The 21,501-nt window shown below is 44.2% G+C and overlaps 1 protein-coding gene across 1 annotated transcript in view; it reads left to right on the top strand.

Annotated features, from left to right (window-relative positions):
- Positions 1-6,874: 6,874 nt before the first annotated feature.
- NDST1 (N-deacetylase and N-sulfotransferase 1) overlaps positions 6,875-21,501 on the top strand; it is a 109,417-nt gene continuing 94,790 nt past the window's right edge. Inside the window, exon 1 of the mRNA XM_060240312.1 lies at positions 6,875-6,936. The gene's annotated coding sequence lies outside the window, so the exon portion shown is untranslated. The remainder of the gene's footprint in view (positions 6,937-21,501) is intronic.

Genomic DNA, 21,501 nt, shown 5'->3' with positions numbered 1-21,501 from the left:
GATTACACAAGTGAAGCTATAGCAAGAGCCATGTGCTTGGCAAATCTGTTCTGTTAAGCTGCTTGCCAGCATAAATCTCACAACTGTAATGCTAGTAGCTCACAAAGAATTTTTGCTCACAAGACTCCACAACTTAGAGGGAATGTTGTATGCCATGTCTTTTAAGGGGCAGACTTGGCAGTTGTCTCAATTTTGCCAGACTGTCTAGAAAAGGGTTTCCCAAACATTTCTTTCCTGTGGTACAGTAATTTTTACACTTCACCTTCGTGGCCCACTAAAATTTGGGGGTGGAGTCAGGAGACTTTGGGGGTGGAGCCGGGAGACAGGAATTATGTCATTTCCTGTGGTGTCAAGGACCAAGTGATGTCACTTCCGGGGCACATTGAACCAAAACTCCATCTTTTCCTGTGATGTCACTTCTAGGGCACTTCCCCAAACCTGCCTCTTCTTCAGAAGTAAATACATTTTCAGAAAAATCTCTCTGAAACTCATGCTGAGCCAAAATGGGGGTGGAAGGAGGGCGGTCCTCTCTTTTCACCCCCACACCTGCATGCACCTATCTGTTTGTGTATTCTTCTCCAGCTTGCAAGCACTACTAATGCCCATGTTCAATTGCCTGCACCACCTACACATCCCTTCCTCAACAGCACTGGCCAGTGCATGCAGTTGGGAGTGCTGTTGCTATTGCCATCAGGAATGCCAGCACTGTGTACCACCCACACTGGGCCCTGGCAGTTGCTCTACCTCAAAATATGCTGACACATTTAGTAGGCCCTTCATTCAGCTGCTACTACTGGAACTCTGCCTCAAGCTACAATCAAGCTTGCTTGGTTTCAAGAAAATCTTTGGACAGGTATTTTTCATACTTTTCTTTGGTTGAAACACTGGGAAATTGCTGTGAAAGGTAGCAGAGAATTGTATTGCAATTACTGAATTAATTTCAAGTTATATGAAGTTCACGCAAGCTTTTCTGCAGTTATCCCAAAAAAGATATTTATGAGGAGCTTGCAGCATTTTTTAGCGGCCCCATGGTGCAGAGTGGTAAAGCAGCAGTACTGCACTGTGCCGTGATCTGAACTCTCTACTCACGACCTGAGTTCGATTCCGGCGGAAAATGGATTCAGGTAGCTGGCCCAAGGATGACTCAGCCTTCCATCCTTCTGAGGTTGGTAAAATGAGTACCCAGCTTGCTGGGGGGAAAGTGTAAAAGACTGGGGAAGGCAATGGCAAACCACCCTGTAAAAAGTCTGCAATGAAAACGTTGTGAAAGCAACGTCACCCCAGAGTCGGAAATGACTGGTGCTTGCACAGGGGACCTTTCCTTTTCCTGCAGCTTTTTACTGGCTGTGTTTCCCATGCCTTTAAAAGCAACCTGTTGTGCAGCTACTTAGTCAGTGAACTACTTTCATCCTTTTAAATACCTACAGGAGGAGTTTAATTTTGGTGTCAGACAGCTGTTAAAAGCAGGACCAGTAAAATGGTGTCAAGTTCATAGTACCATCTCTTCCAGTGCTGTTGAGATATACTGCAGTAATCTCCAATAATCTCTTTCTGCCCCACACCTCTTACTCTCACTCATTCACACAGAAATCTCATAGAAGGCCATTTGGCTATAACGGAGGGTGCCAACTTTTCATTGGCAGAGCTCCTATGTCTGCAACAACAGTATGATGAACAGAAAAGTTTCATCCAGCAAAAATGGAAGGAAAGAAAGAAAGAAAGGGAAAGGGAAAGAATGAAATGGAAGGAAAGGAAAAGAAAAGAAAAGAAAAAAAAGACATGGAAAGAAAGAACATAAACATAAGAGGAGCCATACTGGATCAGGCCAGAGGACTATCCAGTCCAAAATTCCCTCATACAATGCCCAAAAAGCACCAGAATGTCCACCAGTGGGGCCAGTTGCTCCCCCTGCCCACAGCACCAAGAATACAGACAGAGCATCACTTGCAGGGAAAGAAAGAAAGGGGGGGGTAAAGAAAAAAAAAGCCTTCCTCACCATCAGATGACCCCAGCCAGCAAAAATCCTGCCCAGGGGTCATTTGGTAAAAAAAAACAGCTACTGGAATGCCCACTCCCCGCCCCTCCCGGCTGAAAAAAACACACACACCCTTTTTGCCGCCTAGGCCTCCCCAGGAAATCTCCCCAAAAGAACATACTGCAAGGCACATGAAAGCACATACCCTGAAGAACACTTCATGGGTCTAAAGTGCCAATTGATGCCAGCTTTTCTCTCAGACACTGGGAGCGGGGGAGAAGGAAGGAGAGGCAGCCCAGCTCCTCTCTGCACAACACAGAGATGGGACAGGGCTAGCTTTGCTGGGGGCAGGGCTAGCTTTGGCTTTTCTTGTGGCCCGGTAGTGAGGCTTCCATGGCCCGGTACCGGGTCACGACCCTGCAAATGGGAAACACTGGTCTAGAACATCATCTTCATATTCTGGATCCATTTAAAAGAGAAATGCCCAGAATTTTAGTAATATATACAGAAAAGATAAATTCTGACGGCATCAAATAGTTCATCCAAACCCTGCTTTTCCTCCACCAATTCTGTGAGTTCTGATCTCCAACTGTAAATAAGGCTGCAGTCCTAACTCACCTAAGAGTAAGCCCCATTGAACAAGGTCTGCTTAATTCCAGGTAAACATGTACAGGATTGGTCTGTATGCTAAAGGATGTGAAACTGTGTCTGCTCACATTCATTCCTGGATATTCATCCCTTTTTTTCTCCTTTTCCTCTCTTCTCACTCTTAATGTAGAAATGGAGATTGAACATTTCTTGCTGCATGTAGCTAAGTTGTTTGTGTTTAGATTGCTTTGCAAAGCACCACGTTTTGTGCAGTAATATCTCACAATGACTTGGCTAGAGTCCCTTGCATGGATGCCTGTGTGCAGACAGGTAGATGTGTTCCAAAGTTGCTGGCTACATTTATTGTTTAGAAATAACTAAATGCCCTGAGGAGAGTGGAAGCCATTTAATCCAGTTGACAGCAAAGGAAGTCTCTAACCAACAAATTATGTTTTTCAACTGGTATTTGACATTGCCATTTGAGTTCCAGTTCACATGAGAATTTATGGGGAAACTGAGTTTGCTGGCAGATCCTGAAATAGTGAATGGCTTATTGTGTCCTGGAAACTTTTGAAATGTGGATTAGTTCAGGAGGAGGTGAGTCACAATTTCAGCCATATTTTTTTATGATTGTGAGGAACAGCTGCACAGATTCTCTCTCTTTTTACTACCATCTGACTTGATCTTCCCTTTTCCATCCAGGTCCATGACTAAACACCCTGAACTGGCTGGATTTAAAACTGACCAGTCCTTGCTAGAAGAAGCTACAATGTAAATGCTCCCCCCCCCCCCATGCTCTTGTACATTTTTGTATTTATTTTATACCCTACTCTGTTCTATTGGCTCAGAGCAGCTTATAGCAGTTTTTCCAAAGGCCTTTCTGACCTCAAACTGATGGCAGTCTAAGCCATGCTAATAGTTTAATACAATGTGAATCTAGGGACCAGAAATCAATCCCAGATGCAGGGCTTTCTTGACTCCTACCCAGGGAGGTAAATGGATGCTCTCTAGATCTCCTACCTTGTGTTGCCTTCAGGCCCCACTTCTAGTAGAAGCCAGGCTGTAGCCTTCTTTTATCTTGAAATGACATTAACATTCCAGTTCTAAATGTGTTTACTGAGTGGCAAAGTAAATATACTACTTACTGGGGAGTCCCACTGAGCTCAGAGGGCTCAGAAAATGGTCTGAAGGCACATAACGTAGTTTTATTGATGAAGGTATTATTTCAGCATCCCATGAAGTAAGGTCTAGCACATGAAAGCTTATGCTTCAATTTATTTTTATTTATAAAACTAATTATAATCTGCCTTTTCCTCCTGCAAAGGGGCTCCAAAGTGGTTGTTAGTCTTTAGGTGTAAAAAGATTTAAAAAAAAAAAAAGAGCTAAATTCCTTGGATGAAAGATCATATGCAAACCCCGTGGAAACCATCTTGACTTCCTGAGGACAAGGACAAGTATAAACCATACATAGATACAGATACTATGCAAGTGTGTCTAGAATCCAACAGTAAAAACACAATACCTAAAGGTAAAGGTAATCCCCTAGGCAAGCATCAGCTGTTTCCAACTCTGCATGGCAGACTTTTAACGGGGTGGTTTGCCATTGCTTTCCCCCGTCATTTACACTTTACCCCCAGCAAGCTGGGTGCTCGTTTTACCAACATCAGAAGGATGGAAGGCTGAATCAACCTTGAGCCGGCTACCTGAACCCAGCTTTTGCTGGGATTGAACTCAGGTCATGAGCAGAGCTTGGACTGCAGTACTGATATGATTATATGATTTGACTAACTTCAAAATAAAATGTGTTCAAAAGTTATAAGAATGGTGCATAAGGTTGCAGTCTACAACCCTTTGACTGGACAACATAAGTTGAAATCCAACATCATGTAAGACAGTGGCCCCCAACCTTTTTGGCCCCAGGGTCGGCCCACCCACCATGGCCCCAGGGCTGGCAGGGTGGGGGCACTGAATTTGGCCTCCCCCCCACGGCACCTCCTCCTCCCTCCATTTTCACAAATTTAAGGGCAGGGAAGGGGTGGTGAAGCGCCTCCCTGGCTTTTGAAAGGCCGACCCCCCTGCCAATCAGCTGATCGGGAGGGGAAACCATGGCAGCAGCAGTAGCAACCTGCTGAAAAAGCCACACCACCCTTGCCTCCTCTCCACTTCCTTCCTGTGTGGGAATGATCAGTGTGTGTGTGTGTGGGGGGGCGTCGGCCTTTCAAGAGCTGGGGAGGCGCTTCACCGCCCCTTCCCCGGACTTAAACTTGTGAAAATGGAGGGAGGAGGCCCCGCAGGGGGGGGGCAAGGCTGCGTGGTGCTGTGTGTGTGTGGGGGGGGGGGGGCAGCAGGGCTGCATGGCCAGTTTCTAACAGACCTTGGAGCAGTAGCGGTCTGCAGCCCAGGGGTTGGGGACCCCTGATGTAAGTTCACATGGGTTTGAGGCAGGGTTGCCAACTAGCTGGTTCAACCCCTGGCATCTCCAAAAAAGGGTCCAGGCAAATAGGTATGAAAAACCTCAGCTTGAGACCCTGGAGAGTCGCTGCCAGTCTGAGTAGACAATACTGACTTTGATGGACCAAGGGTCTGATTCAGTATAAGGCAGCTTCATATGTCTATATGAAGGGTTTTCTGGCCTGCAAAGATGATTGTATTGTTTTACCTCCAGATCACTGGTTGCCAGTGCAAGTATATTGCAGGAAGAGCCAAATCATGCTTGCCCCTGGGATTTGTGTGTGTGTTTGTTGTCCTATGCGACAAAGGACTGAGCAAGAGAGAAAGCTTCCTACTGCCTTGGATCCTTGAATATATCTCTTATGCTTACCTCATTAAGAGAACGTGCCTGTGTTTCTTCCACTGACTATATATAACACATAACACCAAAGTGAGAGGCTGAACTCACTTTTTTTTAAGTGATCGATGTGTACTCTGAATGACCTCACATGGATTCACTTAACTGGGGTTTCTTAAAAGCTTCAGTGTTTCTCACATGTTAAATGGATATCTGCCCCCCTCCCTGCAAGAAGCAATAAAGTTTACGTACCTGTTTGCTTTAATCATATTTTATACCCATCTTATTGTTACCTAAAAATATGTGTATAGTAATGTATAGAGGCCTGACACAGATAACCCAAGCTAGTCCGATCTCATCAGATCTCAGAAGTAGGGGCTGTCCTAGTGTTTGGATAGGAGAACACCAAGGAAAGCCAGAGTCCTGACATGGGGGCAGACAATGGAAAAAGACCTCTGAATGTCCACCCCTTGCCTTGAAAACCCTTCCAGGTCAGCTGTGACTTGATAGAGGGCATCTAGAAAAATGAAGGAATTCAGCTGGTCAGATACACGCATATCTTCTTTGACGACCAATGACAGAATGAATGGCAATTTTGCTGCATTTTCTCTCTCTCCCCGGGTTTAGGGGATAGCTGGAATCAGACTGTTGGGGACGATGCCATCTGGACAAGTACTCCCCCTCCCTTGCCCCCCCAGTGGGCAGGAATTGTCCTGCCTTAATGGGTTTTGACGTCCTTTTAGGCTCCAGTGCACATGCCAATTGCTTCCAAGTAGTCTCATGCAAATTCCTTTCAGTTATATAGTGCTGTTCCCATGTAAGTTATCGGTGGGCTGCCACCACTTGTGCATGAATACTTGAATTTAAATGATCTCCACGGATATCAGTGCAAGAAGACTAATCCACAATGTATGGGGTTCACAGCTGCAAACCTCAAGGGATTTACATGGGGGGCGCTGGAATCAGTGGGGTGTTCTGACCGATCCTATGCATGTTCAGTCCTGGATTTCCTCGTCGGTAAACAGTGAATAGGGTTACAACCGTACTCTCGGGCAAATTCTTGCTGACGGAGTTTGACCATTTTCTCTAGAGTAGACCCATAACGAGCGTACAGCCGAAGAAAGGGCTTCCACATCACCGCCTTGATTTTTTTAGAAGAGAGAGACGGAAAAGAAAAACAACCTTGGCCCGGGTGGGTGGAGATTCAAAAGAGGGAGGAAAGGGGCGGTTCAAATCTGATGGGAGAAGGGAGCAGGCGGTCGGTCGGCCCAGTAAGGGTTAACTGCGGCGGCACCGCCAGCTCCTGTTCGGTGCGCCCCGCAGAGCGTCTTGTGGCCTTTGAGGAGACGCTGCTAATGCATCCAGCAGCAGCAGCCCCCCCTTCCCCGCTCGCTATCGCCCGCGAGACAGGCACAGGGTAGAGCTCGGGAGCCTTCCTCGCTTCTTCCAGAGCTGCCTGCGAAGCCGCGGCCGGCGGATGAGGATAGGCACACGGAGCCCGCCTGCCTCAGACAGCTGCCTTACCCGCCCTCTCCGGCTCCTCAGGTGCTGCGCTTGGGCTCGCCCTGGAGCTTGCAGACAACAGGTACGGAGGGCTGCTGCCGCGGCGGGCTGCTCTCGCCGGCTTAATGAATGAGGCTGCGGGGAGGCGTGTGCAGGCCCCGCTGGAGCTCGATACCCGGATTTCTACTTGGGCTGCGCTCAGTGCGGAGGGGGGGCGGCGGGGGCTGGCGGGAATCGGGGGCGAGCGCGGCTAACCTGCCCGGCATGGGGGGAGGGGGCTGTGGACAAAGGATGGGGGAAGGCGAACTGTGTAGGCTCAGTGCAAACCGAGAGTAAGGGGAGGGGAGATGAAGGGCCTACAGGAGCAGAAGCCTCTCTCTCTCTACTCCCCTCCGCCTTTCTTCGTGGTTTCGGATGCCTTCCCCTCTTTACTCTTGGTCGAGGTCCTAGGCTGGAATTGAGGAGGTGGGGGAAGAGGGGGGGATTCTCATGGAGGAGGGAAGCCTTAGAAGCTACAGTTACTGAAGAGGTTTCCTTTCTCTGCTTCCCCCCCCCCCCCATTTCTGAGGACAGGCAAAACTTTTGTCTTCCATAGTATATTGTTGGGGGGGGGACCCATGTGCTGATTGGGACGGGGGGGGAGGTTTGAGGGGAGGTCCTGGAAAATTGTGCAGCCTGAGGTTGGCACTTACCATATTCCATTCCTTCCCCCACTGCTTAAAAAGCTGCCGAAGTGATGGTTGTATTCCCATTAAAATATCCCTTCCCATCCACCAACCAATAATATATACATTTTGTTTGTGTTTTTAACGAATTCTATCTCTACCAATTGCTCTGGAGAGGGTCTGATAAAAAGAGCCCTTTAGCTTGCCAAGGCATTTCTTAAAATACGAAAATGCAGCATAAATAAATATCAATTTGGAATAATACTTGGTGCTTAGATTGCTTTTCATCTTCAAAGTGCTTTCACACTCATTAACTGATCCTCTCAACATCCCTTGGATGGCAGCTTAACCTGGAATGATTTATGCAGAATATCAAAGGGGGCTCTTCCTAATGCTGTCTTGTGCTCAAGAGTGTTGCTTTGTTCTTCTCCAGTAAGCTCAATTTTTTAATGCCAGTGGAGGCTGTGTACCCCCAGTACTGAAGATTAGATAGAGGTGGCAAAGAGGCCATGCAGACAGGTGATGGAATATAGCCAGGAATGTTCTATTAAACGTTATACCTTCAGATCATGGATGTTTTTAGATCTGATGTAAAAGGGAAGAAACTCTTATCCATAAGGGAACAGGGAGATTAAACAGCTTTCCTTCCTCTTAAAAACAAATAGATAAACTATAACATTTCTTTTGTACTTGTGTTCTCAAAATGGAACTGTTTGATTGTCTGGTGTACTTCTATCTGATATTTACGGAATCCAACTTAATACAGAGTACTAGTGTACCTCACAATGACATATAAGCCAATGTCCAGTTACTGTATGGCTGGGTGTTACTTATGGCACTTTCTAACATGTTGCTTTGCACACAAGCTTCTGTTATACTAACTTGTGAGAGGCTTCACTGGAAATAGTGTCACTATTGCAACAACAGTCTTTGTCTCACCTTGATAGGATGTTTAGGCATTTTAATTGTTGAAGTGCAAAATGGTACCCCAGATGAGAACTGAACATGACTGGTGGTGTGATCTGGAGTGTCCAGTCTGGTGAACTCATGGTTGGGATAGGCCAATTAAAATTTAGTTGCAAATTCAAGGGCTTGCTAACAATAGTAAGCAACACATAAAATATAAGAAATATATTGCTAATGAAAATTCCCAAATAAAAAATATTGCTGTTCTTACTCATTAATGAGAACTGTGAAGAATCAAGCCCTAAGATACTAACTTGAAGTACCAAAAATTGCCATGCAAAAACTTGGAATATTAAAAAGGAGACTTCACAGCTCAAGCCAGTGTGATGTGGGTAGAATGTCAGGCTAGGGTCTGAATTCCTACTCTGCCAGTGGAAGCTTGCTGGGCAACCTTGGGCCAGTCACACATTCTCAAGCTGACCCCTCTTACATTGAGGGCTGCTGTGAGGATAACAAATGAACTGTGTAATGCCTACTGTATTGGTGAAGAAAGTGAAGAAAAGTTTAAAAACCAATAACAAGGTACTATTTAGCATGGAACTACTGCAAATAATCTGATACATGCATTAAATTCAGCTAAGAGTTCTCTCTCTCTAATTGTCTAGGTTACATCTATATGCCTTTTGAGACTGTCATTATGTTACATCAGTATAACATTTTGAGTATGGTTTCCTAGGTCATTATCATATGCTTTCTGAAATAACTTTCGTTGGTGGTTTGGAAAGGAGGTGATCAGAAATTAGCAGCCGTTGTTACGCATTTTAGTCTTCTTTTCAGATAACATACGCAGAACTAAGAGTTTCTTCAAAAGAGGGCATCTGTTGCTTTCTCTCTGTGCTGGCATTTGAGCCTGGGAGCAAAAGCTGTGCCAAAGAACCTCCTGCTGCTGCTCTTGAATTACTCTGGGTATCCCAGAGATTCTTGGCTGAAACTGAGGTTTGGATGGCTGCTGGTTGGTTCAGTTCTCCTAGAAAGAGATGTTATTTTGTAGAAAGCGGGAAGCAAGGCCAGTGGGCATGACTAGGGCCGCTGAATTTTGTACTGTCTTGCACTCTGTTACTGTTGATTGTCTGGCACATATTCGGAGACACACAATTCCTTGAACTGACTGAAGCCTGGAAGGCCCATGCCTCCACTGTTTAGAAGGATGAAAAGCTTCCTTGGAGATAGATATCTGCTGGCTCCACAAAGCCATAATCCCCTTGTGCTTTTCAGTTCTTCCTGTTTCAAAGGTGTTCTCCAAGGATTTATGGGAAAGAAAAAGCTAGCATTAGTATAATATATGCAGGCATAAATATGAAATATATTAAACATTGCAGATTGCTGCATCAGTAGAGCTAGTACCTTCTCTCCACCATTGATCAGAGCCTTCGGGTAGCTGCCACAAAGCTAATAAATAGGCTGCCTTTCAAGAAACTAAGGCATGCTGTTCCAGCAATACGCTGATGGAAAGACCTATGGATAAGATCCGCTTGAAATGTCATTGCCCAAAAAAGAGGGGGAGACAGAAACTGTGTTAATTTAAAAAATGAAAGATTAAAGAAAATCAGCAAATTGCAAAAGTGAATTGGCTTAACATTCCACACCATCTACAATTGGAAGCCTTTGTAATGCTCTGTCTTGAACAAAGTACTTCATAATCCCAAATGGGAGGCCCTTTCTAGTTTCTGAATTAAAATGTACCAATAGCTTTTAGCAATTGATGGTATTTTTGTGAAAACACACACACACACACAAACACCTTAAAATCAATTTTAAGCCTTTTCTCTTGATCACAATTCTTGGCCCAGAATTTAGGCTCATCTTTTTATATCCTTCAAGTTTGGATATATGATAACCACCAATATTTATTTGGGATATAAGGCATAGATGATTGTTGAGAAGTACCTATCCTATGGCAATCCTTGCCTTATCCTACAGATACATATTGGGAGTAATATAACCACAACATGGTGGTTGTGTGTTAAAAGAGAACAACTTAATTTATGAAACCATAGTACCAATGTTCATTACAACAAAGAAATTACATACATTTGTATTTCTTTACTCAATGCATTTCCTGATTTCAGGTTGACAGAGAAATAGCATTTGATGACACAGTAGGAGGAATGGTCTGCTACTGGAAATGTGGAAAAATTCCCCTTGGACACAAGTAGCCCAATAATCTCTATTTTTGGGTTTATGATCCATTGATAGATGCTGTGCTTACATGCTTTCAGGCTTTCCTGCACAGTCTTGAAGCCTAGAAATATGTTCCTGAAGTGAATCCTTTAGAATCACTTTTAGACAAAGTGATATGCTTTAATGTTGCTTCATTGGTGAGCAGATTTTTCATTTTCTTTTATTTCCCCCCCAAAAGTATATGGTCCATTGTATTAGCGCTGGTCTTGAAGATTTGAGTTTGAGTCCTTTTGTCCACCATGTACAGTAAAATAGGAAGAATAATCACTGGGTCATGTAAGAATTTAGGTAGTAAGTACTATTTTTGGGGGGGAAACTACTAGTAATATGTGGTTTTGTTGTTTTGTCTGAATGAATGCAAATAGAGGCTACTTATTAGTTTTTCTCTAAATAAATTTACTGGTAGACATGAAAAATAAAAATGCTAACATTTATATACTTCACACCACCCAGATGAAAATGAAAAGATTTTAAAAGCTACTAAATTTAAAAAGTTCAACTGTTTTTGTGATACTTGAAAAGCTATAGAGAAAACTTTTGCAGTATTATGATTTCAGTTCCCTAGCTTATTAAATCAGAGGCCATTGTTGGGTCTCTTTATATCTATGATTAGTACTTCCAGGATAAGGTATTGAAATCACCTGGTTAATATTGCATCAGTGCTATTCTGATACAAGTAGTGGGGCGGAAATGGGTTGCTGTATCATTGGCCATGCACTCTTGTGGTTGAATTTCTCAGGGTAAGTTTGTGCCAGGACTATTCAATACCAGAAATACAGTTCAGACCCATTTGGGGGGGATAAGGGAATGGGAGATTAGATTTCCCCCCTCATACCATCTCTTAGCCATGAGAGGCAGCTGAGATAGGAAGAAAAAATATGAGATGGTACCTGAAGTGGTAGAGGGTGGCAATGGGCAGGCCTGGAGGAGCACTGTACCAATATAACCCACTTTTTTCTTTGTAACAGGGTAAAAACAGGAATTTTGTGTTTCATTTACAGAAGAACAGTTGTGCCTATGCCAGGCTACTGGCTGGGCAAATCTGGCAAGGATTAAAACTGGGTTTTCAGAAGTCATATTTTCTTGTATCCTTGCATTAATTTGGGCACCTGGTAGGCCTAAAACATTCAAAAGTTGAGGTGAAGCTAAACTTGACTGTTTCCTCTCCCTTAGCTCTGGTGATAGCACTGAAACTTCTCTTGTGCTTGTCAAACCATTTAAGAAACATAGGCCTAGTTCATGATACTCTGAAAATCATAGGATTATGATTTGGTGATCAGATGTGTCCTGACTGTCTTATGTGCAACTGTGATTATATGCTATTATCACTGTCCAGAAAAGGAGAGGGGTGGAGACATGCTAGCACTAAGGAAGGAGAAAAGGGTGCATCTAATCCAGAGAATGTGCCTCTGTGCTGACAATCACAGGTTCATGATTTGGCGATTGGTAGCATAATGTCTGAACCAGGACCTTCTGCTCTCTGTGTTCTTTAGTTCGTATATAAGATCATAATGGTTAAAACATTGTGGGGGGGGGGCCATATGACAGTTGTAAGAAGCCACATCAGATGTCTGGATAATATTGTTTGTGATGGCTGTACAGTGATTGTTAGGTCATCTCTTTTTTGTTATGGGAAGTGTCAGAAACAAGGTGAATTCTAAGCTTGCTGTAATTAATTGCCAGTAATAATTTTTCACTGGCCTTCCAACATTTTAATATCAGAATTCAGATGTTAGTGGCAGATCTCTGTGAGGTACTAAAAAAAAGTATAAGAATGAATGTCAAAAAACAAGCCTGGTGACACAGCTATTTGGAGTATAATTCTTGTTGTTTCAAACAAACAAAAAATGTTCCATGAGTTTTACTGACTTTACAGAGGCTGCATCACAAACATGAAAACCAACAATGCCATCCTTGTGTATTTCAGCAGCCTGGAAAACCAGCCATTGTTTTTCAGATTATTCTTTTTTTTCCCCTCCCAAAGAGGGAGTATTCAGTAGCCACAATAAGCTTGTTGCTGCTGAATGAACATTGCAGGGGCTGTACGAGAAAGGAATTAAACCTAAGGAAGTATGTGTATGTCTATTCTGCAGAAGAAATGCATTCAGTGTACTGAATAACAGTGTAATTGTTACAGCTTCTCTAGAACCATGGGGATACATGCATGCTTCAGCATCTCAGTCACCAACTTGCATTGTTTGCAGAAGATTAGAGAGTGTTTGCAGCATTGTTTACTTGTTAAAGTATGTTAATGATTTAGTAAAATGTTTTGCTTTTGGAACTTACTCTGATAAAATTTTATTGCATTTTTCAAAATCTCTAATGTTGTGAATATTTGTTAGGGAGGCTCTTTTTAAAAAAAACATTGCCTTTTCCTTTAGAATAACTATTAAATGGAAATAAACCTCTAAAGTTGTAGTAATCTGGGATGCTTATTGCCATACACAACAAATGGAATCCCTTTTATCTGTCCTGCTTTGTTGAACAAGTGATCCATTTAGCTCTGAGTAATTTCTTTTCTTACTTTTGGCCAAGATGATAAAATTTTAACAGAACAAATAGAAGTGCATTCTTCACCCCTATTCTGAGCAATCAAATATAAGAATGTTTGGAGCTCAGCTGAATCCCAGACCAGTTAAACTGGTGTTCCTGGATTTAAGCCAACCTAGTGATACTTACTTTAGTAGCACTGGTAGCTTGAATTCTGGTAAACTTGTTCATCTTCATTTGTGCTATGAAAAGAACAAGGATGAAAAGAACAAGACTGGCTAATTAGTGTGTATAATAGGTTAATAAAGGAGTAGTGTTTTTGATCTGTTTGGAATCTTGCTTATCCAAAATAAGAATTTAAAGAAACATCCATTGTTTGTTTTCTAACAGCACTTTATAGTGCAATAATTTTAAATCTTTTTCAAGCTCAGGACCCATCGGTAACCCAAATGCCAACCTGAGACAGTTTTAAATTCTTCACCATATGTGTTGATTTTTTTTCTTCCTACCTTTCTCGTTATCTTGAACAAGAAGAAAAATGGGGTGGTGGTAGGGGAGCTGTTGGTGTGATACCTTAGCTATGGCGTGATCCTGTTGTAGCACATAACCCACTACTTACAGGCCAGTTTTCAAGCATGATGGTGTCTTCAGTTTTCCTCTGTTAACTTTTAGGGGTAGCACCTCTGTAGTCTTACAAATTATAATCACATCTAAAAATTAGACAAGGAGGAAAGGGGCTGTGGCTCAGTGGTAGAGTATCTGCTTGGCACGTATAAGGCCCTGGGCTCAATCCCCACCACCTCCCGTTTAAACGGTCAGATAGTAGGTGATGTGAAGGACCTCTGCCTAAGACCCTAGAGAACTGATTAGACAATACTGACTTGGATTGACAAATGGTCTGATTCAATATAGCAGCTTCACATGTTCAAAACTCCAGTCTTCGGATACCTTCAAACTAATCAAAATGATTCTTATGTCTGTTTTAAGAATTGTTCTCAAGGAAAAAACTTATTTTTAAGTGGTCTTCACTGCCAAATATGGATACCAGTAAGAATTTTAAAAACTGCAATAACGTTGCCTCAGAGAAGGTATGGACAGGAAAACCTTTTGTAGGACCAACTTCATTACCATGCTCATGAATAATGCTTGCAAAAACATTTTAATCTCTTAAATTGCAGCTAGTAGCTGTTTTCCAGCCTTCTAAAAACTCACCATAGGGCCAGAATACATGTTCTTGTTGCCATCAGGTTGGTGTGGGTGCCATTTTTGTGCTCCCTCTGTCCAGCCAAGCAAGTATCTTGTTCCTTAGTGAAACTGAAAGCTGTGCATGAGCAGAGAGCTGCCCATGCCAATGACAGTATTAGCCTCTAGAGGAAACATACAAACTGCTTGTGCTTCTTTTTGCAGGAATCCAGGCAACTGGCGGGTGCTAGGGAGTCTGCTAGAATCATGTTAGTGGTCTACTTGCTAACTACAGACTGCCTTCTGCCCCCCCCCCCCTTTTCTAATGTATCAAATCTTTATAGCAAGAGGCTATAAAAGTCTTGCCTGGTCTAGAAGTGATATGATCTGGGATAGCCACAGTAACCAGATCAGTAATGTTGGTGCCAGGAGGCCATTCTACTCCTTTCCTAATTGCTAACTCATCATGCTTTTCCCACAGGTCTTCTGAAGCTATAATAAGGTTTAACAGGAAGTGATCTAATAAATATTCTGGCTGCCTAATTGCTTTGCTTGTTATCTAGGAGTTGCTGATTGCTTCTAGTTCACACCTTGTAGGTTTGCCATGCTCTTCTTGCTTATCTTGTATTTTTCATTTTTCTGATCTGCACACTCTTGGTCTTGCTAGGAGCCATTCAGCTTCCTCTTGCATTATTCCACCTCCTTGTGGAAACTGCTTGGTTTCCTTCCATATCTTTGGACAGTTATTTGTGCTGGCGCAGTTCTCCAAACAAAACTAGACAGTGGTTCAAGCATTTTTGATCTCCCGTCCCTGGCCTTGCTGAGTTTCCTGGCCTCAACACAGTTTGTTTGTCCTTCCTTTTTTCACATTGATTTCTTGGCTGAAACAGGCATCCAAAATGAGATATAACTGCAGTTTGGATAAACACTAGTTACAAAACGTAGCTGTAGCTTAGATTGTGGGATCCTATGGTGTTAACAGTCATTCCAGTTTAGTTTCAGTTTCTAATTTGCAAAGGCATCCATTTATTTTTCTAATAAATGTATGTGTGTGAGAAGAGCAAGTTTTCTCTTGGCTCATGAGCTCTGGAAGTCAGTATACCTTCTTGGATGTCTCTTCTCTTTTAAATACACAGCTGGCATGGAAATAGTATATGTCTTGGACAGAGGTAGTAACTTAGCTTCCTTCAAACTAGAAACTATCCAATGGCTATCATTATGAAGGCAACATGAGTAGCTAGATTAAATAAAGTTTATGAAGCTGGACATATGAGCCAGGTGTGATTAAAAGAGGTGCTTTTTTGGCACACCAGTCTCCATGTTAAGACTGTTTGAACTGCATCCAGCAAGTCATGACTGTAGAACTTCAGGAAATACATTGAGTTCATATCTTTTGGGGCCACTATAAAATCTAATTTTATGGTAGAAGTTGCTGCCTCAAAAGAAATTGATGTCACATGATCATCTTGGAGAGAGTTAAGCTAGAAGCTCCTAGTCCATTTTAGCTGTGGTGGCTAATCAGCAGTCTGAACTTTATCGAATTTTGGTTTCTGGATTGCTTAAAGTTCTATGAAAATATGAAGAGACTTGATAATGAAGACTATGTATGTCCTTTCAAATGTGGCTGACTTCTAATCGCTTGGATAAAGAAACTAATTAGCCTTGATTTGGTACTGTATCTGATTGCCTTATTGGACTGTTAACTTGCTTCCTCATGTTAGGACTCTGCTTATGGGAGTTATATGCCTTTTGACTGCCAGGTGACATTATCCAGTTCAGCTTTTATTGATTCAATGCATAATGTACCACTTAGCATCAGTGTCCAGTTTTGTTAATGTGAGAACTCTTAAATGTTTCTTCTGCTATTTCCCTGAGGTAAGAATCTATGTATTCGAATTGCTACTGGAGTCAGATACGAATTACAATTGGTTCCTATTTTTTTCAAAGGGAGAGTTTCCATTACAGCTACGTTCCAGGCCAGTAGTAGCCTTGGTGCAACTTGATATCTCCCTTTTTTTGCACCAAGAATGACAAGTCAAGAGTGTCTGTTCGGAGGGCTGGATCTGACACAAATGAGACTTTGTGAGGCTGGGCCATGTGTGTCATAAAATGTAATGTGAGGTAGCGGAGACACAGGGCCGGATTAACAATTAGGCCAAGTAGGCACTGGCCTATGGACCCCCATGCCTTTAGGGGCCCCAGGCTGGCTTGTCCCCCCAGTTTCCCCTTGCTTGCAGCCCTTTCAGACTGCACATGCAGCCAGCAACTGAGCCGCTCTTTGCCGGACTTGCCTGGTGTGGCTGATGGCATCATTGACATGTTTGCCTCTCTCTGCCTCACAGCATGGTCAAAGGGGCTTTTGAGAAGATGCCTGCAGGCTGCAGCAGGGGCCACAAGCAGTGGGGCGGGGGCTCAGACTCTGAGATAATTTGCATGGGGCCCCCCAAGATTTTGACTGTTCAGGGGCCTCTACAGGGTTTAATCTGGCCCTGCAGAGACATAAACTTTATAAAGGACACAGACAAACACAACTGCAGATATTATTTTTTAACTTAAAATACAAACACGCTTATTTTATTTTGCAGTATTTTGTTTAAAATGGATGGGTGGGGGTTTAGTGGGATTTGGCAATGTACTTTAAAAAGTAAAACATCAAGAAAAAGCACAAGGATCACATTAGAAACTAAAAATATAAAATGCTCTGAGCCTGGGAAAACAATGAAAGGTACTGCAAGCTTCCCGCCCCCCTCCCCCTGAGTCTACTTAGATTGGCAATGGCTGACCAGTGTAATCCCCCTTTGTGGGTTCCCAGGTTAGAATACTCACTAGGTCGGGTCTGTTCAGCAGAGACAAGCTGGCTCAAAGCGTCAACTCTTTTTTGGAAGGACAAAACTCCACGAAGGCTGAGCTTCAGCTGGCTATAGGAACGCTGAAAGTAAAACTGATCTCCAGTTCATTGAAACACATTGCAGCACATACAAAGTTGCAAGGAAAACATGGAATGCATTTTCCATTACGGTCTCTGGACCCTATCTATCTGGGCACAGAGATCTTAATAGAAAAGCCATTCCACGTTTTCCTTGCAGCTTTGCATCCTGTTGTAGCCAGCAAAGACAAGGCAGAAAGAGCAGGAAAGTGAAAGAGCAGGGATCTTGGTCAGCCTCAGAACTTCAAAGGGGGAGGACAGGAGGGGGGGAGGCGGAGGGAGAAAAGAGCCCCACAAGCCTGATTAAAACCCTGGGTGGGCTGGTTCTGGCCCGCAGGATAATCATTTGACACCCCTGACTAGGGTGGCCATAATGTCTGAAGGCCAGCCAGGGACACTTTGGGGGGGGGGAGGTAGGGGTGCGCGCGCGCGAAGCGCGCGTGCGCGCGCCGCCGGAAACAGGAAGTGACGTCACTTCCGGTGACGTCACTTCCGGTGACATCATGCCACCTGCCGGAAGCAGGAAGTGACATCACTTCCTGTGACATCATTTCCCCCGCGCCACCTGCCGGAAGCAGGAAGTGACGTCACTTCCTGTGACATCATTTCCCCTGCGCCACCTGCCGGAAGCAGGAAGTGACATCACTTCCTGTGACATCATTTCCCCCGCGCCACCTGCCGGAAGCAGGAAGTGACGTCACTTCCTGTGACATCATTTCCCCCGCGCCACCTGCCGGAAGCAGGAAGTGACATCACTTCCTGTGACATCATTTCCCCCCCCGCCACCTGCCAGAAGCAGGAAGTGACATCACTTCCTTTGACAGCACTTCCTGTGATGTCATTTCCCCCAAATATTACCACCCCCAAAATATACAACTTTAAAAAAGAAGAGAAACTTCACGATGTTCCCTGCTAAAGAAAAAAAGGCTCCAACAGCAATCCCTCTTGAGTCAGATTCACAGGAAAACAATCCACTATCCTTGATACCTTCTTGTGCTCACAAACATTTCAACAAGACTGTCCACAATATCAAAGGGTCTTGATCAGCCTAGTAAAAGCAACAAAGCAACCCTTATGTACAATCAAACTGAGATCAGAACTAAAACCACCACTGCCAGTCTGTGCCCCGTAGCCCAGCCTGAAGGCAGGCGGATACAGGTCTAGAAAAGCAGGTCCTCCCCAAGCAGCACACAAAAAGAAAAAGGTGTCACCAAAATACTAAAAATTGCAAAAGAGAAAGGAAACCAAGTTCTCTTCATATTATTAAAGTGATGGAACGAGCTGTCAAGTCACAGCCAATTTGTTCCTTACCTTCTGTTGTGTGATGGAAGTGATCTACTGTTGTCTGTGGTTGTTAGTTTCCTGAATGGAGCTTATCTGGAAAAAAAAGAAACACACTGTCAGCAGTTTAAAATTACTTTGCATCTTGGCAGCTCTTCCAACACACCCAGGAGGTGGCTGCCTAGTGTCGTTTTTTTTTTTGGGGGTATCGCCATTAGCCCTAATCCCCAGTTTTGTTTTGTATTCCTTTTATAATTACTATTAAATTCTGGTCTTACATTAACATACGCCCGCACAGTGGAGCTTCTTGGACCTCGACTTCTCCCTGGACAAAGAACACGGCTGGTAGGATGGGACTTGCGTGCTGTGGGCCCAGGCGGTGGGCCCGCAGGTGTGGGCCATCCCGACTCCCACGCTGGACGAAGGGCTGTGGTGTGGAAGGAGTGACACAGGTTTCAGTCTTTCGCTTTTTTACTGAATTTATACTTCTCTGATTTCCCTGAAGCCTTGAGGATATCTTTCTTCTCCTTAATAAAGTGATAAAATTGATCACAATCCATATTAAAATTCAATCTGACTTGCAGCTCTGCTTTCACCAGGTCTATGCTACAACGATTCCTGGTGTCCGTCCAGTGAGCTGACATGAGGCTGAATACCCTCTCCACAAAAGCGTTTGAGCATGGGATACTCAGGATCTTGCTTACAAGAAGCAAGAGGTTTTCGCACTTCTGAGACCGAGTTCCCATCTCAGAGAATATGGCCACCCACTTTTTATCCACAGTGATTTCTGGGTCAACACAGGCCACTTGCTCATCCAGCAGGCTCTTGGCATCAGTGTATTCACTGTATAGGTGATCCAGGTTTATTATTTTCTCCATTTTCAGCTGCTCAGCAGCACACCGCAGGTGGTCATAAGTCACACTTTTTTTAAGAGAAAATGGTGTCAAAGCACACAGGTGATTTTTCTCAGAGAAATCAAACTTTTCTTCCAGATAGGTGGTGGTTCTTTCAAAGAACTTGAGGAAGTCCTGCTTCGCTTTCCTTGCCTTCGAAGGTGGCATTTTGCGCAGCGCCTTATCTGTCTCCGTTCCAAAAAAGGAGTCAGCTTCGCGTTGCTTAAGGCTGTTTAGCAACCTGAGCATGGTCTCAAACAATTCAGGTGCTGTCAGTGCATCCCGCTCCAGAATCAGTACAGTCTCCTCAATAGGCGTCAGAGTGGTCTGGAGAAACATCATGTAAGTTTGCGATGTACTGTAGTCCTTTTCTCCAGACTCATCGTCAATGTGGCGCCATATCAGAGTAGGACAGTGATCTTCTCCCAGCTTTTGAAAGTATGCTTTAACGGCTGGCCAACACTTCAACATCTTGTTTATGGCAGGCAAGAAAGATAGCCATCTTGTGCGTACATGTCGAAGCAGGTGATCACCCTCCATCTCCAAAAAATCAAACATCTCCTGAAGTTCCTCTGAGCGTTTGGCAGAAACAGAAAAATGACCAAAAGCCTTCAGTATGAGAGACTCGATGTCGCAGGTGAGCATATCACATCCTTTTTTGGCAGCATTGTGCACAATGTGTGCAGGGCACCTGGCGGGCACGATGTCTTCACGGCCTCTACTCAGAAGTGTGTACACAGAATGGTATTTTCCAAAGTTTACATTCGCGCTGTCTGCTGAGTATGCAGACAGACGAGCTAAGTCCAGCTGGTATTTTGCCAAGACATCCAAAATCCTTCGTGTGACATTCTCAGCCGTTTCATTGGCATCTTCATAGAAATCAAGAAGACGATTTGAAATGCCGTCCTTCAAAGTGAAGTATTTAAGGCATAGGGGGAACATTTTCCTGTTGCCATGATTTGATGCGTCGCTGGAAACGCTGTAGAAACAATGTGCTGTGTCAAGATCTAACAGAATCAGTTCTACAGAGTAAGGTGCCAAGACATCGCTTATCAAAGCTGCACCCTTTGTTTTCCCAAGGGTCATCTTGGTCACAGTCTCGGAATCGGAAAATGCGGCTTTGCACAATTTGACACCACAATCAAGAGACCGGTATGATAACGCATGCCTGTTATTGTGGTATGCCAAGGCTAGTTCAGCAGCCGAAATTCTGGCCTGAGCAGCGGTGTCTTTTTGGTAGGCGAAAAAAGTTGTGATGGATTTTGAAGTTCCAGCTTGGCTTGCCGCACTCCTGTGAGAGTCGGTGTCCTTATGAGCTTTCACATCATTCACTCCACCGTGACCAATTCCTATCTCCTTAGAACACATCGTGCAGAATGCTTTGTTCTTGTCCTTTGTCTCTTTTAGCCAGGGGTAGGTGTTTTTCCATTCAGGATTGAACACAACCAAACGTTTGGGCTTCTTTTTTGGTGGTTCCTGGGGCTGGTGACCTTTGCCACCTCCAGCGCCTGATGTTGAAGCCATGGTCTGCTGTAAGGGCCTAGATGAAGAGGGCAGAAGAATCATAATTAAGTCCTCGCCACTTCTGGAAGACGTGGGCCTTGGACTCCAAGCTGGGGAGAGAGGGCTTGTTTAGCCGGGGGCAGGATTAAACCCGTAGAGGCCCATAGGCAACTGAAATCTTGGGGTCTCCTCTCGCAAATTATCTCCAGTCCTAATGCATGGAGGCTGGGAGGGCAGCAAGCGGGGGGGGGGAATGGGGGGTGAGGCAGCCTGGGGCATCTAAAGGCGTGGGGGCCCATGGGACGGTGCCTACTTGGCCTATGTGTTAATCCAGCCCTGCATGCAAGACTGCAATGAAGGGTATTGATGCAATAGGCATACACACACGTGTAATGGCAGTGTTTGTGCAATGGAAGAGGTAAAGGGGGGGGGGGGCGGCTGCCCAATGGGAGCCCCGTTCACACGTTCACATGGAACCTGGTGCTGCTGCCGGCGCGTGGAAGCAGGCCTGGGATTCAGGGTCAGGTCAGATGCCACTGCACCTCGGCAAATGGGGGGAA

Source organism: Heteronotia binoei, chromosome 5 (assembly GCF_032191835.1).
Source record: "Heteronotia binoei isolate CCM8104 ecotype False Entrance Well chromosome 5, APGP_CSIRO_Hbin_v1, whole genome shotgun sequence".
NCBI classification, from domain to species: Eukaryota; Metazoa; Chordata; class Lepidosauria; order Squamata; family Gekkonidae; genus Heteronotia; species Heteronotia binoei.
The sequence above is the reverse complement of the archived record's forward strand: the minus strand, read 5'-3'. Positions and strand labels throughout refer to the sequence as shown.